Source organism: Cupressus sempervirens, chromosome 8 (assembly GCF_028749045.1).
Source record: "Cupressus sempervirens isolate cs-2001-9-10 chromosome 8, ASM2874904v1, whole genome shotgun sequence".
Taxonomy (NCBI): domain Eukaryota; kingdom Viridiplantae; phylum Streptophyta; class Pinopsida; order Cupressales; family Cupressaceae; genus Cupressus; species Cupressus sempervirens.
The window spans coordinates 634,856,725-634,884,379 of NC_143125.1; the positions used below are offsets into that span (position 1 = coordinate 634,856,725).

The 27,655-nt window shown below is 35.2% G+C and overlaps 1 pseudogene; it reads left to right on the forward strand.

Annotated features, from left to right (window-relative positions):
* Positions 1-20,615: 20,615 nt before the first annotated feature.
* LOC149544029 (putative serine/threonine-protein kinase PBL28) lies at positions 20,616-21,896 on the forward strand (annotated as a pseudogene).
* The last annotated feature ends 5,759 nt before the right edge of the window (positions 21,897-27,655 follow it).

Below are 27,655 nucleotides of genomic sequence, written 5' to 3' on the forward strand. Positions count from 1 at the left end.
CTTGCTCCTAAGGGGGCCTTAGATTTGGCCAAGAGCAGAAAAGCCCATCCTACTTTAGGTTTACAATAGAAATCCTTTAAAAAGGGGTCTCTAGAGAAACCATCAAGGAGTGGCAGAAAGACTGATCAAGAGAAGGTCAAGATTAAGGGGGATACTTTGGTTGAGTCTGGGTTTGTGAAACCCATTAATTCCCATTTCTCCCACCACCATAAATGATTATTCTATCATGGAATGTTCGGGGGTTGAATGACATCCCTAGACAAAAGGTTGTTCATAGATTAATTGATTCTCAATTACTTGATATAATTTTTATTCAGGAAACTAAGCTTATAGTGGATGGTTTGGCTAGTTGTGCTTCACGTATTTGGCCCCAAAGCAATTGAAAAGGTGTGGGAGCTCAAAATAGCTTAGGGGGCATTTCTTACTTCTAGAACCCAAGAAAAGTTCTCCCCTTATGGTGGATTTCTAGTCAATCCTCTATCTCTTTGGTCACATCCTATTCGGCAACTGGGGAAAAGTTCCTTCTATCTAATATTTATGCTCCTACTAATATTTCAAACAAGTCAAATATTTGGGCTCACATTAGCTACATTTGGGCCTTAGACCCATTTCTCCCATGGATCTTAGCTAGCGATTTTAACTCTGTTACTAGTTTAGATGAAAAATGTGGAGTTGCTAGGTTGGACCACTTTGCAAATCTTCTCAAGGATATGATAGATTCCTCAAATCTCATTGATTTGAAGCCAACTAATGGTTTCTTTACATGGAATAATAGGAGATGTGGTGTTGAGGCTATCTCAGAAAGGCTGGATAGATTTTTGCTTTCCTATTATTGGATGAATAGTAGGTTGATCACCAATTTAGAAATTCTTGATTGGAAAGGCTCTGATCATTGACCTATCAAGATCTCTATTACTACTTATGGACTCACCAAAAAACCTTCTTTTAAATTCCAGTTAATGTGGTTAAGAGATCAGTCTTTGCAGGATCTTATGATGGATTGGTGGTATGAGGGGATGCTTGCCCATGGGACACCATTGTTTACTTTTTGCAAGAGGCTTCAACATGTTAAGTACAGGCTAAAGAAGTGGAATAAACAATGTTTTGGGAACCTATAGGCTCAAAGGATAGCTCCTCAAGCTAAGTTAGACAACATCACTTGGTTGATTTGGGATCAAGGGAGGACTCTTGATCTAAGTGAAGCAGATTCTTTGGCTCTTAAAGGATTAGAAGAGTGGGAGCTTCACGAGGAGATCTTTTGGAAACAAAAATCTCATGTTGACTGGCTTTAGGAGGGGGATAGGAACACTAAATTCTTTCATAATTCGGTCAAGGCTCAAACATAGGGGAGTTCTTTCTCCTCTTTAATCTCACCTGAAGGGATTCATCTCTCTTCCAATGTTGATATTTCTAGGGCAGCGATCGGTCAACTATTTTCCAAATCTCTTTTCTACAGAGCTTAATGCTAGGGATGAGGAGAGGGCAATCTTGGATTGCATTCCTCACCTAGTCTTTATGGAGATGAATGGGGCCCTCTTACATCCTATTTCGCTATCTAAATTGGAGAAAGTGGTGTTTAACAAGAAAAAAGGTAAGGCTCCCGGCCTTGATCGATTTCTAATTGAGTTCTTTCAAGAATTCTGGAAAATTTTAAAGTTGGATCTCCTTGAGGTGGTACAAGAATCTAATAGGAATAAGTAGATGCTCAAGTCCATGAATTCTACTTTTTTGGCTCTCATATCTAAGTAGGAGGGGGCTAATCAATTTTCTCAATTTAGACCTATTGCACTTTGTAATGTTGTCTATAAGATCATCACCAAGCTGATTACAGAGAGACCATAAGCCTCTCCTCAGCACTCTAATCTCTCCAGAGCGGGGGGATTTTGTTGAAGGAAGACAAATTTTGGATGGTGTTGTGGTTGCAATGGAAGCTATTCATTCTATGGCTAATTCTAAGGAGAGGGCTATGTTCATGAATCTTGAAATGGCTAAATCTTATGATCGAGTGAGCTGGGAATTCTTATAGAAAGTTCTCTTGGCATTTGGCTTTGTTGAGGGATGGGTGAATTGGATTCTGAGTTGCGTGACCTCCTCTTCTTTTTTTGTCATTATAAATCGGTAACCATAAAAAATGTTTAGTGCTTCTTGAGGACTTCAGCAAGGGGATCCTCTATCTCCTTATTTATGCATGATCATGGCAGAGGATCTTGGAAGACTTCTTAAATCTCAAGTGGGGCAGGGTCTTATTGAAGGTTGGAGTTGGAATGACTCTCTTCCTTCCTATTCTCACCTTTAGTTTGTGGATGATACTATGCTGATAGGCAGGGCTAGAGTTAGTGAAGCTATGAATTTTAGGAGAGCCTTAGCCATCTATTTGAAGGCTTCAGGTCAGTGTATTAATGATGATAAATCTTCCATTTTCTTCTTTAATACCCCTTAGCCTATTCAAAATAGGATTGCTAGGATCCTTAGATTTCAAATTGGTTCTCTTCCCCTGATATACCTTGGAGTCCCCTTGGCTTTGGGATCTCATCATAGAGTGTATTGGTGGGGGATCTTCGATAAGTTTTGGAATTAAGTCAGTCATTGTACTTATAGGTGGCTTTCTTCTGCTAGCAGAGTGGTTCTTCTTAAGACTGTGGTGCAATCTCTTCGTATTTTCAGGTGTTGTGTATAAGTTACCCCTTCCACCTTTGTGAGGGATTTTGATGCATTTTCTCAGCAATTTCTTTGGTCTGGCACCCTTCTCTCATTGAAGCGGGGTTTAGTTAAGTGGGAGTGTGTCTGCAAGACAAAGCATGCTAGGGGCCTTGGTCTTAGGTCTATGTCACTTGTTGTCATGGCTTTGACTGCTAAGTTGTATTGGAGGTGGTGCAACAATCAGCAATTAGATTGGGCCAAGATTCTTACAAGTATTTTCCTAGTGTTGATAGCTCTAATCTGCCATACCTTGCTTTGTTTGGTAAAGGTTCTTATGTTTGGAATACCCTTAAGAAGGTCACTTAGCTGATTAAGGAAGGCCTCTTTTGGATTTGTAACAGAGGTTTAGATGCTTTTTTTTGGCAGGACTCTTGGGATGGCCACCCACCCATGATCTCTAGCTTTCCCAAACTTCAACCTCTCTACCACACTTTACTAATGTTGGCTATTTTAAGGTGAAGGATTTTAAGACTATCAAGCATTTGGATCAGATGGAGGTGCCTTGCTAGAAGGATTCTCAAGAGTGGCCTATCGGTGGGTTTGATGAGGATTGTTCTCTTCTTTCTCATGTGTTGGAGAATACATTTTGTAGCTCTCTTAAAGGGAGGGATGTTTTGGCTTCGAATCCTAGCCCAAAAGGAAAATTCTCTGTGGCTCAAGGCTATGCTCTACTGGATAGGAACCTACATGGTCTAGCTGAAGTGCACCAATGGAAGAAGGTTTGGAATAAATTTTCTTGGCCCAAATGTAATTTTTTTAAATGGTTGTTGGCCCAGAAGAAATGTCTCACATGGGAGAATCTTCACAAAAGAGGTTTTCAAGGACCCTCTATTTGCTTCTTATGCTTGCACAATGAAGAGTGTATCTCTCACTTGTTTTTTCTTTGCCCCTTTTCGAAGGAAATATGGCATAGATGTTGGGAGGCTTGGAGTCATCATTGTATTCATGCCACTTCTCTCATTGATTTTTGGGAAAGTTTGGGTAGACCTCTAGCAAAGACTTCTTTCTTGTAGACTACCTAGAGTCTTGGGCTGATTTTTATTCTCAAGAACCTTTGGTTGGAGAGGAATCATAGGATTTTTTGTGACTTTAAGTTAGATAGCCTTAGTTGCGGAGGAAGATTCTTAGTAGGCTTCAAGAGACCATTTTTGCCAAGTGTGACATGTCTGAAAGTATAGATCTTGGGGAACAAACTATTGTGAGGAATTTGAACCTAGATTTCAATAATTGAGGATGCACTCTTGGAAAAAGGTCATGCCATGACATGCAACGTGTTTGTAGGGTTGGGCAATGGACTCCTCCCCTAGCCAGGATCTTGAAGATTAATATAGATGGGTTTTCTCAAGGAAATCCTCATCATGTTGGTATTGGGGCTATAGGTAGAGGTAATGATAGTAGTGTGGTTTTTATGTTCTCTATTTACAAGGGTCAAAACTCTAATAATCTGATGGAGGCCCTAGCTATTAAGATTGTTGTAGAGAGACGATGTTCTTTAGGCTAGAAAAAGATCATATGTGAGTCTGACTCTCAAATTGTTGTTGATATGTTGAATAACCAGAGTTTGGAGAATGTTAATTGGAGATTAGCCTCTTTGGCTAGACAAATTCTAAGTCTATGTAGTTCCTTGGATTTTATCTCCTTTTGTCATATCCCTTGCGAATGGAATAGAGTTGCAGATTGTTTGGCGAAGTGGGCTTTAGAGAATGTGGATAGTTGGGATATTAGTGGAAGGGATGAGTTACCTTTTGAATATCATGGGATTTTTTATCAACAATTATCGAAAGATAGGAATATGTAGTGCTATTGTGGGCCTCTAGCCTTTGATCTATAATTTGGAGTTGATTGAATAAATTTTTACCCATTTTTCCAAAAACAAAAAAAAAAGTTTATTATTAATAATAAGTACCAAAAGGATTGAAGATATGTTTTTTTTTGGATGTGGGTAAATTCAAATATTTAAAAAGAATTAATTTGAAGAAAGTTGTTTATTTTTCAAAATTTTCTTTTAAAAGTAATTGTAAAAGAATAGATATTATTTTTGAATAAGATTATCTTTAGTGACATGAAATTTCTATGTTCTTTATAAATGAAACTTCTTATTAGTACTATTGTAATATTCCTAAACAACTTCAATCAACTAGTCATTAAAATTATATTTATAAATAAATTAGAAATTGTCACTTTTCTTACTAATTATATACTTTATGTTTGACATAATGAAATTGAATTCTTTTTGAAATTTATAATATTTTAAAATTATTTATTATTAAACTCTTTCATATTCGCAACAAAAAATTTTACTCCTTCCATTTTGCATCTTAAACAAGTACCATAAAAAGGCTTAGTACTTGGCTTAATTTTTTTTATAGTTTTTAGTATAATTCCAAATTTCATTTAATAAATTGATTACAATATATCTTATATTTTAATTAAAACAAATCTTGTATAGTTATAATTTTCTATTTCATCGATATCATATAGTACTATTATAAATAAACTATAATATAAAAATAATAATATTTTAATAATATATAGTGTATTTTTAAAAAGATTATATAATATAATTATAAATAATAATTGTAATATTTTAGTTGAATGAAAAAATTAATTATAAAAATAATATTATTGAAAGTATAGACATCCAAACTAACTACTCTCAAAAAATATTGAACTTAATCCAAGACTCAAAATGATTCATCTAATCAAATCATATAAAAGTATTTTATAGAAATTATTAAGTTAAAAATCTTGCACTTCGTATGAAATACAAAAGTTACTTTTATATTAATTATATATAAATTAATTAAATTGTTAAATAATAAAACTTATTTCAGTTTCACGGATAAAAAGCACTGATGACAACCTTCCAGCTAGATTCTCAACCATCTTCTTCTTCTGATGGTAAAATCCCATTGATCAAAATCTTATATTTTGCTCTATTCTTTGTTGTTGTTAACTAATGACAGTTACTTACCATTTTATCAGACACATTCCAAAAAGGTTACAATAATTTTGTAACTATAAACTCATCTACAATAATTTCTATCGTAACTGGTAAGTAATTTGTAAGTTTTGTAATTTACTTTTCCCCGTCAAAAACATTATGAGAAAAGAGGGTTAAAATTTTATTAAGATAGAAAGGAATAAAACAAGGAGAGCTCAACAAGGAGCTCGATCCTAAGCAACAACATCATCAAATTCTTGCACCATCTCCAAGGACAGTTGCCTCCTATCCCTAATATTCCAACCCGGATCATGACTAGAAGCCCATTTGGCTAAACAATCAGCAGCTCTATTCCATTCATGAGGAATATACATGAACCTAATGAACTGAAAAGAGGTAGAGAAGAGAATAATCTGCTTAACAACAGTGGCCAGCTGCCAATTAACATCCTCAAGCTCCTGCGAAGAAAGCATGTTCACCACCACCTGGGAATTAGACTCACAGATAATCTTACTCCATCGCCGCAAGCAACACTGTTCCATAGCATATAAAATAGCCTGAGCTTCCATGAGATTGTTAGTTTAATCACCCTTATGAACTGAGAAGAAAAATTTAACATCCCCAGAACTACAATGAGCCACTCCCCCAATACCAGCAGTACCAGGATTCCCACGAGAAGAACCATCAGTGTTAATTTTTAGAACTCCACAAGGAGGAGGAGTCCAGTGCCCATCCTGATTAACTTGACCCTTCCTCTGATGTTGAAGCTGCTTGGACACAGAAGGAAACCTTTGAGCTGCAGCCCCATCCTCAAAATGAAAATTGAGGCGATTACAGATAGCAAGATCAACCGGATCCATACCCCCATCAAGCTCACACTTCAAATGAATATATTCCTGAAGAGAATGTGATATCTTCAACCAAAGATGCAAAAAACCAAGCCGAACATCTTGGAATATGTGATGATTCCTCTCCAACTAGATATGCCAAAGCATGAAAGATGGGCCTGCAATCCAAGCAGCATGGAGAGAAGAAGACTTAGAGGGAGCACTGCCCAAGCGGGCCCAGAACTTAGGCAAAGAGGAAGCATGCCTACAAGAGCAACCCCAAGCGCTCCACAAAAGGTGTCATATCTGAGTAGAATAGGAGCAATGGAAGAACAGATGGGAGACAGACTCCTCTCCATTACCACACAAAACACAATAAGAGGGGCCTTGAAATCCATGTTTACAAAGATTATCCCAGGTAAGACAATGGTTGTGAGCCACTAACCACATGGAAAAATTTCACTTGGACCAAGAAACTTTATTCCAAACTTGCTTCCACCAATGGACCTCAGCATCCCCAAATAATTGTCTAGTTATCTCTTGATACCCACCAGAGACATAATATTTACCAGAAAAGGTAACGCCCCAAGCCAAAACATCTGGACCAAGCAAAGAGGAACAGGGATAATTTTAAGGAACCCCCCCTCCCAAAATTTATAAAATTGTGATGAATCACATGTCATTTGGGTGAAAAAAAAAATTAATAGTGTTGGCAAATCATGCGTCAGTGGATGGATATTTGGTGGTGATTTTTTTAATAGTTTAGACAATTTTTATAAAATAATGGTGATTATAATTTTTGTTTTTAATAAAATTATTAATATTGATGGCAAATTATGTTTTGATATATGGATATTGGTTGGCGAATATTTTAATAACCAATACCTTTTTTATAAAAAGGTGGCAAAATTATTTTCCAATTAATTGAATTAATTTATTTGTTATGGCGAATGGTTTTTAGAAAGTTATAGTTGGTATGGCTATTTTCAAAAGATGGAAAATAAGTAGCCTAACCTTACATACCAACCTACATTAATTATTGGCCACTACCACTATAATTATGTTAAACGTATTATTTGAGAACTCAGACCATCTGATGATCCAAGATCAATGGCTAAGGTTTAATTTCGGCCAACATTTCTTGAAGGAAGAAGAATTGTCGAGGTAGTCACCGGAATGTTGACACGTATCAAGGTAAGTTGTATGCGGAGTACAATGCACCTAGAAAGAATTAAATGCCATGCCATGTCTGGAATGAAGCCTCGACCTTGTTCAAGTGTCCAGAATGGTGACACGTTTTTGTCCAGCGTGTATCACTTAAGTTGCAAGAGATAGTATATTGATGTCTTGTCATTGTTAATTACAATTTACAATTGGCCTTTTCCATCGGCAAAGCGGCTTTGCACATATTACAGGACGTGGCACAGTCCACTAGCAGTAGTACTATTACTATTAGTCTTAATTACAATTGGCCTTTTCCATCGGTTAGGTGGCTTCACACGCATTACAGGACAATGGACAGTATTAGTGTTTAATTACAATTGCCCTTTTCAGCAAGTACTTGCAATTATGTTCAAGATTTGAGAATATTTGTTAATTTAATGTAATTGAATTGGCAGTCAAATGGAAACAAACAAATAATCCCTGGCACCCTGCCCACCAAGCTTATTTATAGGCGATTGAGCTACTTCTTTCATCATTGCTCATCTCATTTTTGGTAGTCGATAGGTCTGGTTTGTTAATTGTTTGGTGTTAGTTTGAACTTTGCAGTAAAGATGGACAACCCTATTCGCTTGAGATGCATTTTGGAAGAGGAGCAGAAGGCCTTTCTAGGTCACGTTCCTGAGGAAAACCTCTTGCCAATTTGCAATGAGGTTGTTCCATGCTCTACTGTGAAGTTTTTTATTGCTACTGTCAAAATGGTTCTGGGGCATGAGTTTTTGAAGAATGAGAATCAGTATCGTGTCAACAGTGACATTACGTCACAATTTCTAGCCTCCCTAGGGGCTTGACCTCAAAGAAGCAAGGGCCAGAATTCTACTACTCCTGAGGAAGATTTTTAAACTACTATATTTGAGCGATGACATTGAAATTGTCACTCATGCAATTTTAGGAGTGGGGATCCCTTGGGTGGGTGAAGTCCACAAGCTTCTAGAACCTAGCCAGAATGTGGTCCTACAACCATTTTTAAATGGCTTTACTATTGGGCAGTTGTAGCACCATAGGAAATGCGCTAGAATTGGGTTGAATTTTCTTCGAAAATAGTTTTTCCTGGATGAAGTGGAAGATGGCAACAACTGGCTACAAGAATTCGCAACCATGGTCAATTCTGGTGGTTTCTACAACGAATAGTAAAGTAGTTTTAGAGTCTAGGGTTTTCCCCTGATTTTGTAAATTTGTAAATTTCAAGAAATACCAATGATATTTCTCGAGTTTTAGCTCCATATAAAATTGTATTTCATTGTTTTAACTTCTTATGCTTACTTATGCAACATTGCAATATTTTGCATTTTTTAATTTTCTATTGAATTGTTTATAAAAGCCTATGTGAATATAAAATATTATTAGTTCCTACCTTTGGCAGGAAACTAATGGAATCACCTAGTTCCATATTAGTTCTATAATCTAAAAATTTCATTGATATACCACTGTTTGCATAAGGTTTATTAATTTGCATTTTTTTGAAATTTAAAACTACAATTTTTTTTAAACATTATTGGTTCATGATGAAAAAGGCAATGAAAAAATTCAATTTTCTTCATAAAAAATACAACTATTTTTTTCAACACCTCTATTAATGCAAGCATTAATTGCAACCTTATATTTTCTTGTGACAAGTGGATTAGTTTAAATTAGAATTTAATTATTTTTATTTTTACATATCTAAACCAATGCTTTTAATAAATTTTCTTTTATTTTTTATTTATATATATAATTTTATTAGATTATACATTTATTTAACATATATAATTTTTACTATATAGATATTTTTAATTTATACTTTAAAATACTTAATATTAATTTTGTATCAATTTTAATAAAGTTCAAATTATTTAGCTTGGTATATTATCAACTTTATTTATTATAAGTGTGTTTGGTTTTTTTAAAGCATAAATGTTATTTTAAAATTAATTTATGTTTTTTTTTAATGCATTATATTTAACCTTAAGAATATTGTCTAGCTTCTACAATTGGATAAATTTATCACTTGAACAAGATATATCAAACAATTTAATAATTGAAATTAATCAATTTAACTCTATATCTCATGTATAGTATAATTAGTTGATAAATATCTTTGGTATGATAAATGTTCTTTAGGATGTCATCTAATTTTAATTTAGCATGATACTATAATATTTATTTATATATTCTTTTACTATTTTAATTAATATACATCATTGCAGTTATATAATTTAACAAGTGCCACGTCGTGGCATGTACTTGCCTAATAGTTATTAGACTAATTAGAAATTAGGATTTAATTTTATTTTTTAAAGTTATTATACAAAAATTAGAAAAATAGAATTAGTATGGAGTTAAGTTATAGTTTTTATACTAATTAAAAATTATAATTTAAATAATAAATTTAACACTTTTACTAAAATATTATGTCTTTATAGTAAATTGAAAAAAAATCTAAATTTGCATTACATTTATGAAGGGTATACAAAAATTCTAAAATTGTTTAAAATAAAGACAAGAATTTACTAATTTTAACTTCAATTAAAATAAATTCTAATTAGGTAAAAAATAATTTAAATATTTTATTAGAATATATATAATTATACAAATATACATTTAAAATAGTTTACTAAATTATTTAATTTTAATTTTTAAAAATGAAGTTAGTGAAGAAGGTTCTAACCAATTGTTCTCTACATTTAAAATTGTATAATTTATAGATTATTGCATATCAAAATGTTATCAGAATCACCTAGCTTAGGATTAACCCAATAATCTCTTTTTTCTTGAATTATTAATTTTTTTAATAATATAATTATTTCTTATTCAATTTACAAATTGTGATATTGAAATCTATGTAAAAGAAAATTTATGTCAATGTCAAAAAGTATGCGAGAATCTAGCCAAAAATAAATGAACATGGAGGTAGCCTCCGAGAAAAGGGGTCGTATAACACTAAATAAAAAGAACCAATTATCATTCAGATAAATAGTATAGATAATATATGACAATAATAAATTTATATAAAAACTTTAGAAATATTTGATAAAAAGAAAAATAGTTCATTTTCATTGGTTGGTTGATTCTCAACTAATTCACTTATTGTGCAAACTAAATGCAATAGTACTAGCCTACTAACAAGTACAATAATATACTAACTATACTTGTAATTTAATGGGAGTGGGACCCACAACCCATGGGGCCACCACACCATTCACTGGTGTCATTGGATGTTTATAGATCAACAACCGAAGTTGAGTTTCAAGATGAAAGGAAAAAGAAACCCTGTCATTTCAAACCCGTCTTGGAAACATGACATGTGTCATTGCTCAGTTAACACATTGACATAATCATATTCCACTTGCAGTTAATAGTGCTGTTATGAATGACATTAATACATTATGACGGGTTAGGTAACACTAGTGGTCCATGATTCCACTCACATTTATATTGAAAGTGTACTGTGTGACAAGTGTGACGACTATAGACTATAGAGTACAGATTGTACAATTTTGGTGCATTAAGTTTATTTAATTTTGCAGTTATACATTGTCTGTAGATTTAGAAATTAGAAAGGGGTTACAAATTACAATTTACAAAGTTACAGTGCAACAAAGTTACGGATTCTTAATTTCTAGGTTGAGGATTGTGGTCCAAGGAAAGCAACAAACTACAGTCTCTAGACTCTCATCTCTCTAAAAAAATCAAAACTAAGGGCAACGTCAACATGAGCGGGTAAGTGTAACTACTAAAATCTTGAAAATTTACGTCCTGCATTTTAAATTTTACAACTTTACTGTTTATATTATATAAAAAAATTTAGTCTGTAAGGTTTTAATTTTGAATCACCCCTGTAGGCTTGTAGTTGTGTTTAAATATTTACCACGATGGGCAAAACAAATACCAAGAATAACATAGGAAAAATAACAGAATTCCACAATATGCTTAAAACACTAGGTTTCAGTGATTTATTCCATGATATACATGATCCTGTTATTCATGGAAATAAGCGTATAATGAAGATAAGATTTGCACTTAAAAACAAGTGGAACAATCCAAATAAGGCTACAAAATTTTGTTAATTTAACCCTAGTGTAAATGCAACTACAAATAAAATTGCACCATGACTAGCTGGGTTGGCACACATGGCGTTACCTCAAGTATTCCCTTGCCCAGAAATTGTTATGCTCTACGTCAAAAATTATGATGAAAATAGAAAAGCAATTGTGAATAAAATTACTGAGGAGGAAATTTTGTCCATAACTAAGAGTGAATTTGCTAGTCTATTGAACCTAGGGTTTCAACAACAACAGTCAAATGTACATATTGACCTACGAAAGCTGGCAGATGATTATGAAAAATTAGATGCAGAATAGATAGATTCTTATATCAGAGGAATAACAAGCGGTTGTAGGCTGAGTCCAAATCACAAGCCTCCTTATGATATTGATTTTTTTGTGCCATGGGCACAGGATAGTATTTCCTTGCTAGCATTTTTTTTGGGATTAGATAGTATCAAACAAGTGGATGCCAGAATTCTTGAAATGCTTTATCATATTCATTTTAAAAAAGAACCAGTAAGATATCATTTTATTGAGCACATTGTTCATTGCATGCAAGATCAATTACTAATGATTCAAAGAGGTTCAAAGGAGACATTTAGATTCACAACCTACTTGTGCTATCTTCTCCTAGCAAAGCATCGTGCATTATTTGAGGCAAACAAGCTTTGTAGTTAGACTCAAGGCCAAAATCCAATATATGAGTGGACACCTCAGATAAGGATTATTGATAACAAAAGGAACTACAACAATTTTGTAGACTTCTTTTTGGCACCAATGTACCATAAAATTATAGGCACTCCAATGCCTAGATTGCCTGTTACTTGTAGAAATTGCATTCAACTCAGAAGTAAACTACAATTGGTTGATTGGTACTTAATGGAAGAGTACACTGTGTTAAGGTTTTACGGTTCATGGGTAGAACCCTACAAACTTCCAATACATGTAACAGAGAGGGTATTTGCATTGGAATATGTACAACAAATGGAGAGCACAGATGTACTCTTTCATGGTTAGCAAAAGAAAATGATATTTCGCTCCTTGCCATTCTCCTTTTGAGGGTTCGCATTTAAGAGAAGAGGATTCAAAGTGGAAGAAGCCTTTTTTTCAATTTTTCAATTTGATGTTGACAGTCACTGGCAGTATGATCCACTGAACATAATTGGAGCAAGGCTTAAGGGCATTGGGACTTCTGCAAGAAAATATCAACATGAAAGTATGCCTTTGATTGAAAATTTTAAAAACATGGACTTATGGGAGGAGGTCAAAAAATAGATGGAGAAATATGCTCCTGAAAATAATATGTCAATACACGAATTGTCATCACAAATAATGGCATTGCACAAACAGAAAGGAAAAGTGCAGGGCATGACATTGTCCAATTTCTACAAGAAATCTAATAAACCATCTACAAAACCTATTCCAAAAGAGCTAATGAATGATTGTATAGATGTTGGATGGAGTTGAAGCAAAATTTCTCAATTTTGGGAAATGAGGAAGAATCTCGATGAGCCAAATACCTCTTTAGATCGTGATGAGGCTGAAGAGGATAGAATATTTAATGAATTGTGGAATAAGGAGCATCCAACTGAAGCACATTACAATGATACTGATGATGATTACAATGACCAGGATTCTTTGAATCCATCATCCAGTACACAAATTCAGAGAGGAGTTGATGCATCCACCAAACTTCTATATAGCAAAGGGGCAAAAATTGTAGAAAAAATGGGCTACCAAGCTTTTGGTGGTCTGGGTCCCAGTGGAGAAGGGGTTTGGTTACCACCTCAACCACTAGTTGTAGCACCAAAACATGGTTAGAAACTGGGCCTTGGGCATGGAGATCAACAATCAACTCAGTCAATTCCATCCACATTGGATTCATCTCAGTTAATTAAATTTGTTCCTTCTTCATTTACAGTTCCACTTCCAAGCACTTAGATTCAATCTGAATCAACTATCACTCCCACAGCTATAGATATCATGGGTACAACTACAACTAGTGGTCTCAAAAGGACATTTTATATAGATGCAAAAAAATTTGGTCCCAGAGATGAAGAAAGTCTAAAGAAGTAGAAGGTTATGACAAGTATTAGTAGTACTACTAGTACAACAATGCCAATGTTGACTGTGAGTCCAACAGTTGCCCATCCTTCAGGAAAAAACCCTCAGAACAGTCCACAAACCCCACTAATGGTTCTAGGTGTTGGTTATCCTCATGGTATTGGTGGAAGCTCATACATCGGAGCAAGTGCTATTGCTATTTTACCATTCAAACATTCAATTGTCTCACAAAATCCTGATTTTTATTACAATGAATTTATAACTAACTATGAAAAATCAAAAAACAAGTATAGACAAAATAGTAAGACAATGAAGATGGAAGAAATTGTTGTAGCTCGTGATGCAAAACCTACAACCAACAGGCTATTTCCAATGTATGACCCAAATAAAGATATGATGGAATTCATGGTTGTTATGCCCCCAGCTAGAGATAACAATCCACTAGATAGTCAGTCAGATCCATCTGAATTTCAAGTTAGCACCCTCCAAATGGATTTATCCAAAATTATAAATCTGGACAAGATAAATGTGTCCAAAATGACCAACCAAGTGGTCTATAGTTCGGTGATGAAGTTGGAGAGAGAGAAAGGAAAGCTTCAGGGCACAATAGATAAGTTAAAGGCAGACCTGGAAAATGTAAAGGCAAGTGAGAAAGCAACAGTAAACAGATGCAAAGAATTAGAGAAAAGGATAAAAAATTCATCCTCTCGCTCTAAAGAAGCAACTGAACAGCAAGAACAAATGGATGCAAAACTGAAAACTCTGAGGGAAAATTTGGGAAAAATGGGAAAAAAAACTCCAGGATGAAAAAGAATCTTCAACAAAGTTATACAGAAACTTGGAGAATGCTACAAATGTAAACAATAAGTTAAATAAAGAATTGGAAAATGAGAGGGTAAAAACAAAAGAGTGGGAAGAGAAAGCAAAAGGGTGGGAAAATAGAGTAGAGCAAATAAGAAAACATAGTGAACACTAGTACTCATAAATGAAAGAAGCCCTAAAGAAGGAAAATGATACTATTAAAAAATATGAAAATGGCTTGAATGACCATGTAAATAATATAGTAAAACAAATAAAAAATTACTTCTAGGGGAAAATAAAGACTTCTGCTGATAGGTTGTGTGATTCACTCAAACTCTACGAAGCTCTTACAGAGGTTTTTGGGAAGTTGAAAGAGCAACTTGAGGAGAACAAAAGTTTTGGTCAGAGATAGAAAACTACAAAGTGGATTATGGAAGAAATCAACAGCACTACTAATAGGCATTTGGCAAGCAAGGGAATTCAAGACCGCATTGGTTCAATAATAAAGGCGACCTCTGTATTTCATAAATGTCAAAAACTAATAGAAGCAAAAGAAGTTCTTGCTTTATTTGGGCCAAATCTCACCAAGATGAACAATAAAACAACAAAATTGATATCTCTTGGTTTACCAAGTCCTAGACCTGATTTCTCAACAACAGATTTTGTTGGAAGATAATTTTACAAACAAAAGTTGGAGGACCAAATAACCTCTGATTTAGGCAACCTTCCTCAGGATAGAACTCATGAAGGCATTGCAAAGTGCATCAAAATATTCACAAATTTGCATGCACTAGTGGAATGAACATTGCTTGAAACTCGCTCTTCCAAGTATGGAATGTTGACAAGAATGCATGTCATTTACCATAACATCAAAAAATTTTCCCTTCCAACCGAAGAAGAGTGGAGCATACTACAGAAACTTATAGTCTGTATGTGAAAGTACTTTCAGTTTCAATCATCTCTATATCTTTACTATATATGAATATCTTTCATATTATCCTACATAGTACAATCTAGACTCTAGATTTGAGTTTAAAGTAACAAGTTTGAACTTTGTTTTTGAATAGGATCAATGTTGCAATCTTGCAGATGCTATTTCCTATGCTAAAATTGCTAATTTACTAAACCGGCCCGTCAAATGCAGAAATGTACAACTAAAGTTGTAGAGATGTTTTAGACTTGTAGATGTCTTACTAATTTAGATTTTGAGACTTCACATTAGGCAAATCAACCTAAAGTTGTTGTTTCTTCCTTTTTTCTATAAAAGGGAATTTAGGGTCATTGGCATACAAGAATTGTACCATATTAGCTGAATATTGCAAATGAAAACCATAGATAACTATTAATTGTGGAATTGAATCTATGATTCTATCTAATTTTCATGTCTTCCAATTCAATGTATGTTGAATAAATGAATAGAAAACAAAATTTCATTCAGGAATTTCAAATTCAAATATGAATGATCATTGATGACATGATATAAACTACACTCTATAGTAATAATACTCCTTGTTCTCAAATTTTAATGATGAAACATAATACATTCTAATTTATTACTTTTCTAAAATGAACATTGAATGATAGGATATCATATAGTAGTTAATAAGTTCAAAAAATACCTATTGGTTGCCACTACTAATTTAGCAAAAATTTCCTAAATTTTCCAATTCATCTCTATGTCGTCATAATCATCCAATTCTGGTAGTCCAGTTGCTTCATTGTTCTCTTCATTTTTGTTTGTGTGTTCTTCAACTTCAAGTTCACTCTAACCTCTACTTCTATGACTCAGACTCCCAATCCCATGGCTAGTGCCACTGCCAACTATACTTGTCCCACTTGGAGTCGCTGTAGGAGATTGGTTAATGGTGTTGCCTAGTCCCACCCTTCTTCTTTTGCATCTTTTCTTCCATATTTCCATTGCTTTTTGAAAAGGAAAAGTATTGACATTATACCTAGATGTGTATATCCTCAAGCATGACTCCAAATTCTTGTCTAGTTTGTTTCTTAGCTTTGATTTTAGGAAGCTCAAAGCACTAAAAACTCTCTCATCCTCCACTAAATCCAATATCATGGTTTGACATAGATCAGCAAACTTGAAGTACTCTAAAATTTCTTCACACAACAATGTGCTCTGTTTTAGTTCTGTCCAAAGCTTTGTTGTCGAGCCCTCTTCATGTGGGTTACTCATTAATTGATATTGATGCTCCTTGGTCCTTGCAAAGGTGCCTGATTGCTATCGAAGAAGACCCTCATCTAATATTTCGTTGATAGTCACTCCATTGAATTCTATAGATTTGTAAAATTCCTTTATCAAAATCAATAGCCTTCTACGATAATCTTCCTTATTGGTGAAGGACCAATATTGAGGAAACACAATTACCATGGCCTCAAGTAGTTGATCATATGGGGATCATGATATTATTTCAAAGGAAACTCTATAGGCTATGTCCCTTGTAGTAGATGCTATAGACTCGACAATCTTAGTAAACTCTTCCCTTGCAACTCTTGTAGCTCACTTCTTTGGGGCACTATAGTACATTGGTATCTGAAATCCCCTTATACAAACACATAAATCTCCATTTTCAATGATCCTTAAATAATTATCAGGATCGTCCAAATCTGTTAGTTTTCACGAGTGATTAAATCTATCGTTGGATAAATTTAGGTCAGTGCGATAGAGACTATCGAGGGCTCGGCATGACATTTTATGCAACTGAGCATATTCTGCAATATACATGGCTCTTTGCTTGGCTTTTCTCATAATTAACCTCATTTCTTCTAGCATGGGAAGAAGAGATGCCAAAGTCAAAAGTGTCTCTATATTGCTTAACCTCTGAAGCAGGTTGCCACATCTCTAATTTTTTGCATTGTCTCGATTTTCGTACATCAGTCCAATCAAAGATTGATATTCAAAAAATACTCGATGCGCTGGTCCATCCAAAGAGATCCATCTAGTATTAGCATCTTTTAGAAGCTTGTTTCCATCGGTAATTCCATCAGCAAAGTGTTGAAATTCCTAAAACGCTTGGGACTTCGACAAAAATATGCATACAACTCTCTTACTAAATCTTCAACCTTGTTTACTGAAGGAAACTTCTTCACAACTCTAAAAGCAAGATTCATCCTATGGGCCATACAGTGAATGGCAACAACATATGGTGAACAAGAAGCCTGCATCTTTGTGCAAAGACCATTCCTTTGACCTTGCATTACTGAAGCTCCAGCCGCTCCAACACAGACCAACTTCTTCGCTATTGTTAATTCATCCATAGCTCCATATTCAATTAAATTGCTCTTTACTAACTAAAATAAAGTTTCTCTTGTCGCATTGTCTCTCAATTTAGCAACAAATAGTAGATGTGGTTGGCATGCATTATTCTGTATAGTATAAACATGCATGCATACCCATGAAATATTAGCTATTGCCATAACTTCATCTAAGGACAATGCAATAAAGCTTGACTCTTTTATTTTTCTTTGTACATCCTCTATTTCAACCTGCACAATACAACTTGCCCATTCCCATCCATTGTTTATTGACCAATGACTGATAGGATAGTTAGGAACTTTTAGAAAGTGTAAGAAACCACTCATTTCTAGATAGTCTATCATTGGATGCCCTCTGCTCAAAATATAGAAAGCATTACTTAATTGAATAGCTTTTCCACGTTCTTCTACTTCACTTGCTTTTGCAAAAATAGCATTAATAGAACCTTGAACTTCACCAGGCTTCGTCTAAAATTTATGAAACATATAATATTCTGTAGCATTCCTTTTATGTTGGCATTGCTCCTTTGTTTTATATCTTACCACTTTTATTTCCTTACCATCTATAGTTGAGGTTTCATAAATCTTACAAACATGTTTCTCTGTGGTGTCTAGTTTAGGCTGCAACCGCTTTTCCTTTTTATACTTCCAACTACAAATTGCACATCTGCATTCTACTGGTGGCTCACCTATAGTTGGATTGTCCACGGGCTCAATGAATGGATACTTTGCTGCCCAATCAAATTTAAATCTCCTGGCCATCTCCCACTGACGATCAATTTTTTCTTTTGATTTTCCTCTCCCTTTAGTGTCACTATTACTGTTAATTGCACCATCATCATCACCGAAGTTGATTGATTCATCCTGGCACTGGTTATTTACTAGATATTCTTCTTCAATGTCATCTTCATTAGAGATATCAGATTTTGCAACTTCGTCACCAGATTTATTAGGCTCCACAATTTGTTGAATGGACTCCTGTGTAGGTTGAGATTATATAGGCTCCTCTGATGATGTACCTTCCTTACTTTGACCAAAACTATTGTGTCTACCCCCACCAAAGTATGAAGATATATTTTTGCATTTCATTGGCCTCTCTTGGACATCTCCACCTTCATTAGTCCTACTCCTCTTCCTATTTAAATTTGACTGTGACATCTCCATCAAATTAAGGCTATAATAAAATACTATGGACTCATAGTCGTAGTCATTCTGATTCTCTACTGATTGTAATACTATGAAGAAGGTTACTTCATTCGGCATGTTTCAATAATGAAACTCATGTCTTAAATAGACAACTACAAATAAACTGTTTTCATTTTGGCAAATGGGCTGACCGTTACATATGATAAGAACTAATATTTGGCGAAGCCTGCATAATTTCAAGTAATCGAGTGGGTGAATAGGGTGGGAATTTGGGACCCCATTATGTGTGATGCATGGCGAATTGGATCCTAGGACAAATAAAAATTTCACATAGGAAAATGGAAATTTGGTGAATGATGATCGTCGAAAGAGACACTCACTTAATTCCGTGGCGAATAAGAGTAAACATTAAAGAGAAATATGGACGAAGAACCTGACTACCAAACTGAAATTATGTAATAATAGTGGCGAACATTCCGACCACTATATGAGTATTTTATAAAATCTAGGTGAATCGGTCAACTAGTATACAGTGTTTTTTTTTGCTAATTTCTATAGCCCGATCGGGACATATTTGCCAATTGGCGACTAATCGCCACTAAAAAAATCCCTAAAGAGGAACACTACAAAATTTGAGAAAGCTCCTGATGATCCATGTCTATACCTCCAGGAGGCCAATCAAAAGAATGCTTCCATCTGTAACCAACAATAGGTCCCAATTGATAAGGAGTCTTGTAATGAGCCACTTTATCCCATCTAGTGGCAAGAAAAGAGTCACAAAGAGACTGAAGATGAGGGTACATGGATAAAATGGAAGGGAATCCATCCCAAGCATCAGACCAAAACAAAGCCTGAGAACCTCCTTTACATATCCAAAACAGACCCCTCTTCACCAACATCACACCTGTCTTCAAAGTATGCCAAAACATTGAGCCACGACCTTCAAGAAGAAGTGCAGAAATAGAGCAAGGATCAGCACCATGAAAATATTTATGAGTGATAATATGAACCCAAAGTTGATGTTGTCCAGAGCACCATCGCCAATAAAGTTTAGCAGCCAAAGCTTGACTACTCAAGAGAGCAGATCGAAGACCAAGACCACCCTCCTTTTTAGGCCTACAAACAGTTGCCCAACTAACCAAGCTCCATTTAGTACTACGCAAATTACCACTCCAAAGGAATTGCCGAGAAAGAGCATCAAACTCCTTGAGAAAGTAAATAGGAGCAGCCTGAACCATTCTTCTATAAGTAGGAAGAGCTTGGATAACAACTTGAAGAAGAGTAACCCGGGCAGCAGTAGAAAGCCATCTATGAGTCCAATGATTTACCTTATCCTGAAGCTTGGTAATCAAATTTTGCTAGAAGAGATGTGGCTGCCTAGAAACAGCAATAGGAATGCCAAGATAAGTCAAAGGATGTGACCCAATCTGAAACCGTAGGATACCAACAATCCTGTGCTGAATAGAATCAAGAGTGTTAAAAAAGTAAATGGAAGATTTGTGCTCATTAACTTTCTGGCCTGAAGCTGCCAAATAAACATCCAAAGCATGTTGAAAGGCTTCAGCTTCCTTGATCCTAGCAAGACTCGCAAGAGCAACAATGTTATTTTAATTTTTTTCATTTTCTTCTGGTGTAGTGATTGCAATTGTGTTTTTGGTTATAATTGGTATCATTTACAAGATGAGGTCCAAACCAAAGAAAAAACAAAAAGCAAAAAGTTCTCGTTCCCCTTCACCTTCACCCCAGCTAAACATAAATGAGCGAGCTAATGTTGAACAAAATCAGGTCCACTCAAGCTTATCTTCCAATCTGCAAATGGCTCCTCTAAGAACTACTACTCCTCATAGTAATTACACAATTCAAATAAATGGGATTGGAGAAAGAGGAAGAATTGTAGATATAGACTCAAGTCTCTCCTCTAATCAAGAACTGCCACTTGTGCCTACACATATTTATTCAAACCTCAGACTTGATCAGATTGCTTATATCAAAAGTTGTTGCCATGAGTCTCTTAAAGTTGGGGAAGGAAACTTTGCACGAGTTTACAGGGGGACCTTCTAAGGCAGAGATTTGGCTATAAAGGAAATACAACACAAATCACCTGACACCAAAATGTGGGTGGAGAATGAAGTTGAACTTCTACAGGGGTTGGATCACATCAGCATAAACAAGCTATATGCTTGGTGTATAGAAGCAAATGTATCCTACTTGGCCTACATGTATATAGATGGGTGTTCTCTTGATGACTATTTGAGAGGAAATTGTTTATGGTTTGCCTACAGTTGGAAACATAGCTTAAGAATGGTAATGGGTATAGCAAAGGGAATTGAATTGTTACACTCCCATAAAATCATTCACGTAGATATCAAGCCTCAGAATATCATGGTGGATAGTAGTGACAATGAGACAAAGCTTGTTGATTTTGGGTTTTCTAGGCATGTGGATTGGGAGGGGACACACAGGTCAACTGATAAAATAATAGGTACTAAAGGATATTGGGCTATAGAGTATTGTTGGAATAACAAGCTCTCTTATAAACACGATGTTTATAGCTTTGGGATTGTTGTGTTGGAGATGATAACGGGATAGAGGCATGTCGATCAAGCACGGGGTTCCAATCAGTTTAATATTCTAGGATATGTGAGGCACAAGATAGAGAACAACCGTTTTGAAGAAGCTGTGGACTCTAAACTTAAACAAGATGGGTGGGACATCTTTTCTGTAGAAGAAGCCTTCGCTATTGCAAACATTGCGCTCACATGTGCTCACCCTGATAAGGCAGAGCGACCTGATCTGGATCTTGTACTCACAAAAATCACTTCACTAACGAGTAGCGCCCACAACCATGGTAGTCTTGGGCAGGAAGAAGAAGACGAGATTGCAATTGTAACTTCCACATGAAAAACTAGTCCATGTTCTGTGCACCAGGAGATACGATTTAGTGTTATTTCTTGTAATGTAGGTGTTTTTCAGTAGGAATATGATTCTTATTCTTATTGGGTTCATTTGGAACTATTCAACTTGATCAATAGATCAATAATCTATTGACACTGATATATTTTTAATCATAACTTCTATATTATATTTTTTCTTCTTATTATTTCCTAAAGAACTATAGATAACAAACATAGATTAAATGTTGATTAAAAATTGTATTCTAAGCCAATCATATTAAAGGGCAGATTTTTCAGAAATATTTGAGAGATTTGTTTGTGATTGAAATTTTTTGTTCATAAGTCATAAGGATGTTATCAGTTTAAGCCATTAAATTGTAAACATTTTTTTGTAGCTAGAAAATATTTATTATTCTTAAAGTCTACATGTGTTTTTTAAAAAATACATATATTATGGTCCAAAATTTTGGAATAAGTGTGGATAAGCGAAAGAAACTAAAACAAGATTGACATTTCTAAATGCTCCTAAAATAAATTAATAGATGTAGAAATAATGTGCATGTAGAATATCAATTTTGTGATGCTCAATTATTTTTACCATAAATGAGCAGTTATTGTTGGACCACAACCTATTACAGATGGAAACCTTGGCTGCAACATGTCATTAATTTAAGTAAAGTTGTGTCTTGTAAAGGCTACTTTCTGCCTCCAAGTTTGGGGGACTTAATTAGTGATCTCAGAAACCATTTTTTCACAAAATAAACAAAATGGAAAACATCATGCCACGTGGTTTTTGTTTGAAATTAACGCAAATTTCATTAATGGAAAATTTATTTATTAATAAATAATTACGGAGTTGTTTGGAGATATGCGCCAAATCAGTTGGGTCAGTTATACATCTTGTTAAATCCCAACTAATCTTTAGAAATAGTTCAGCTACATATGGGGGAAAGAAGAGGAGAGATGGGATTTTTTTTTTTCGGTTTTTTCTACATTGCATGGTTGTCTCTGTTCAGGGTTTGATAACAGCCACATGTTCCGCGGCCTGTTAGCCTGTTTACATGGTAATTCTTAAAATTCTTTTTCTGAATGCTTCTGCGGCATTAATTTTTGCACCTCTTCAGACGTTGTAAATATTTGAAGCATGGGATGGAATTGTACACACCATCTTCTGAAGTGGAGGAGGGACCGTCGTTTTGTTGATAGCCAAGAGATTGGAATCACATTCACGAAAAATGATCTTAGGCACAAAATTTTGTGCTACAATTCAGTGTCGCAGGGTTTTATATGCATGAGCCTATTCATGATTTTCCCCATTAGCAGCAAGTGTGAATATTGGGAGAACGGGTATGGATTGAGTGGGAGACTCCTACCCACGAGAGTACAAGAACCAAGCATGATAAAGTGTTCAAAAGAAATAGAAGTATAATGTATGTATACCGTCATGCTCAGAAAGGAAATTGAACGATTCCATAGACTGAGATTCAACCCATGGTTGATGATCTTTTGGGTATAGAGTCGAAGTTTGGATCTGGATTCCTGTCCACGGGAGTAAGAGTATGTATTCAGTTAAATGTGCTTTCTTTCAAAGAAGGAGCCGATTCATTTGTGGCAAAACGGTAAGTAATCTTCCTTAGTTCGATACCTATACATGTTGAATTAAATCCTTACATCTCCTGTCAAATAGATGAGTCAGTGTTAATTCTTTCCCTTAATATTTCAAATACAACTCTTGAACTTCTGGGATCGTTAATTGCATATGAGAGTGGTTCCTCCGCTAGAATCACTGGCCCTGTTAATTGTTCACGTTCCTTCAAACCACAGATTGTGGCATAGCGTAACGAAGCCTCAACATAATGAGATTTGTTCCACTGATGTTACATGAATTTTGAGTGAGAAAGGATAAGATAAATTGTTGAAGATAAGTGGAAGATACCATGGTGGAATCCTCAACATTATCAATCTCAATTTTACATGCGCTTTCCCTTTTTTTTTCCTTTATTACGTGAGTTGCTCTGTTGTGTTTGTTACTTCATTTTATGAGTTTCCCTGTCTTATCTTGTTACATCTTCCAGTGATACCAAGCAACCATGAGTATGTAATTCTTACTAGGATTCAAGGCGTAATGCCACCATTTCGTATGCACATTCATGGAACATTCTTCACTCTAAATTGGATCAAACTTAGTCATGTCTGGAAACATAATATCTGTCCACTAAAATAGGTCAGTTACACTATCAATACAGAACCTTGAAACAATGTCAAAGTAGTACGTCTGTGGGAAATTATTGTTTAAGTAAATTCTTCCAATTTTTGTTCTATTATAAGAAGATATAAATTCGTGAGGGCTCAAGAATGGGAGTGACTAGTCTTATATTATTTTTGCACAGATTATACACTATGTGTCAGAGAAATCAACCTGATATCCTGAACTGTGTAATATTTACATGGACATCCTTTTTATATATGATCTTTAAATTAACATTTTACAAAGATGTGGTAATTTCATGATGAAATGGGATGTAATGGTGCCAAATTAGCTATCAAGGCAATTTCCATGTCAATCAAAGCACTTTAAAAAATTAGGTCAAAACCTATATAAGGACCCTAAAGGTCATTTTCAAATCATTTTTGCATTTTTCTTTTGTGAAGAAAAGAGCTCTGAGGCAAAAATGTTGGTCCCCATACATACTCATCAATTTGACATTTGAGGTGATGTAGCTAGGCAATGGACTATGAACCTCTAGTGGGTAGTTGAATATCCTCCTCTACACTAAAATTTTATGCTTTTCCATCTTTTTTTGTATGTTTTTGAACATTTTAAGTTTTACTTTCATCGAGTCTCATGTGGAAACTATTTTTCTTCATGTGACCCTTTATGAAAATTTGCATGAGGAAACACTAGTAGGGTACTTTCTTGCCTAGGGTGGTGGGTTTCCTCATATGATAGGTATCCATCTATCAGATGAGGAAGTGAGATCTAATGTGAAAAAGTGAAAACTTATATGAGAATGTTAGCTCTCACATGAAAATCCAGTGTTGTGTTTATGTTGAATTTTTCAGAAACTTAATTTTTAGCCATCATTTTACATTTTCATTATTTAGGGTTGCATGCATTCAATAGGTTATAGCACATGTAGAGATAGTATGATGTTTTAGATAGCAGATATTGATTGTGTTATTATTATTTTATCTTTATAGGTTAGCTTTCTAGATGTTTCATTTAGATCGCACTATCCCCCCTTCGGGGCACTGATTCATTAGCTAGTTGTCAGAGAGGTGACACATATTGATTCCCTTGGTCTTTCACATATTTGTTATATCCATGATCTGTAGGTGAATCATGGGTTACTGACATCACATGTAGAGTATTTCCACTCAAAGAATAATACCTTCCATTTGCCTCTTAGAGAGATGACTATCATACCCAAGGACATATACTAGATTCTTCAGATACCTTTCCACAAACCATAGGTTTAGTATGATATTTAGCTGAGATAGGGTACATTGGTACTAAGGGCCATCATCCAAGAGGATCTCATCATGGGTAGATCCATCACATGGGAGGAGCTAGTGTAGATGTATGGTCCTATCCACAAATTGGTGGTGGTTCTTGGTGTATTCTTGAGTTACTTTTTGATGCATGATAGAGGTCACCATGGGCTTGAGTGTAGATGGGGGCAAATGTTATAGACAATGCTAGAGAAGCCAACATGTTTTGGATGGGGTCGGTGTATGCTGGCCCAATTGTACCATGAGATGCATGAAATTGTATATCATGAGAAGAAAAGCATGGCCACATGAATGTTCCTTAGGAATGGCCATGGGAGCACTTTCCCATTATGAGGTTGATCTGTGCTGACATAAGGTATGAGCATGAGTTGTACATCTACAGATACTAAGGGTAGGTGACCCAAATAGCTCTAGGTAAGATAGAATAGTGGTTAGGTTAGGTAGAATACATAGTGGCAGTAGTATGGTGGTTGTGGAGAGAGACAGAGGTATAGAATGACACACGAGTGGAGCTTAGACACATGTTTTCCTCTCAACCACTAATTGGTGATTTGATCCAAGTGATTGAGAGATTTTCTTTGACACATGTGTGGCAGTAGTATGATTGACCACAAGAGATATCCCCTAAGTACTACACCTATGTACACTTCACCTTGGAGGTGGAGACAGGGTGGTCTATTTGATTAGCCCCTGGGAGGTTGATGATTGATGTGCACTCCCTCGCCCTAACACCTCAAGATTATATGTTGACTATTGTAGATGGGGGGATGACTTTGACTTAAAATGATCATTTTGTGATTCATCCCTTTCCTTGATTCATAGATCTAGTGGGGGTAGTTCTCATATAGCCAGTGTAAACACCTCAACAACAATCACATCAGTAACAAAAACCTAGATAGTGCACAACAAAAGTGTAGATCCCTCCTCATCAGATGAGAGACAATCCAAATGGTCGAAGGAGTGGGATAGGACATAGATATCCTCAAGGTGATATGGGCACCTTGGGTGACATTGGTGGTGATTCCCAGAGGTAGTGGGTGGAGGACCAGCCTGCAAAGCAGACAGAGCATGAAGTGGGTGATGAGGAGATGCATGATAATCATGCTCTTAAGATGCATTCAGATGCTCTATGGAGGACTAGGGAGAGATTGAGAGCACCAAAATGGTAGCTGAGTGAGATGTAGATCTAGCTTACCTTTAATGATATGTGGTTAGTTGACCAAGAGTGGAAGATTCATGAGTTGTGTGAGCAAAGAGAGCAACAACAAGATGATTCTCAACAATAGGGTGATAGAGCAACATATTACTATATGGGTTATATCATAGTAGTCCTTGACATTTTGGAGTAGATGCATATATTTTTAGAGTATGCTAGAGCATCAGAGGCTGTACATCATCCTGTGAGAGTAGATGCTCCTCCTCCTCCTCCTCCCAAGGATGAGAGAGAAGGAAATAGTTAGCTCTCTTTCTTCTTCTTTTTGTTTTGGCTCTATATTGATTGGTGTACTAGCACCATTTTGTATCAATGTATACTTGACTCCATTGGAGCAATTTATATATATGAGATATTTTTATTTTAGTATCTTTGCATGTGTCACCTTTTGCTCCTATAGTTTATCATATATGAGATGTTAATGATATGATTATGATGAATGCAAGTTGATATGATGCATCAATGTAGTGTAGACAACATGAATATGAAAATCTATATATGAAATGCAAAATGTGACTAAACTAACATCTCATGCATATTTCAATTTTGTTATTAATGATAGGTATCCCATGAAAGTCATGAGCATGAACTAAGGAGCTGAACGCTTGTGCAGTCATCAAGAAACATGATAGTTTGAAGAAACCAACAACCTCTCATGTTGTAAGATGTCAATAAAGTAGTGATCAAACTATGGTCTTATGCAAGTGGGGCATGAAATGCAACCCTAGGTTTGGTTACTAAACTCATAGAATTATCATCACCCAAGTTTTTAGTTAGACCCACCAATGTCATACAATTCATACTGACATTGCAATAATGAGAATATAAATATGACATATGTCTTAGTTTTGGTGGGATATAATTGTAAGAATTAAGACATGAGAAGCCAGAATGACCTAAACATTTATCCCTTTTAATGTAGCTAGCTAACATAAGCATCAAAGCATAAATGTTAGGATAACTAGAATGTTTCTTATGTGTAGACACACTGGACACATGAGAGATCCTACTTATGCTAAGTATTCAGTTAAAGATTTTGT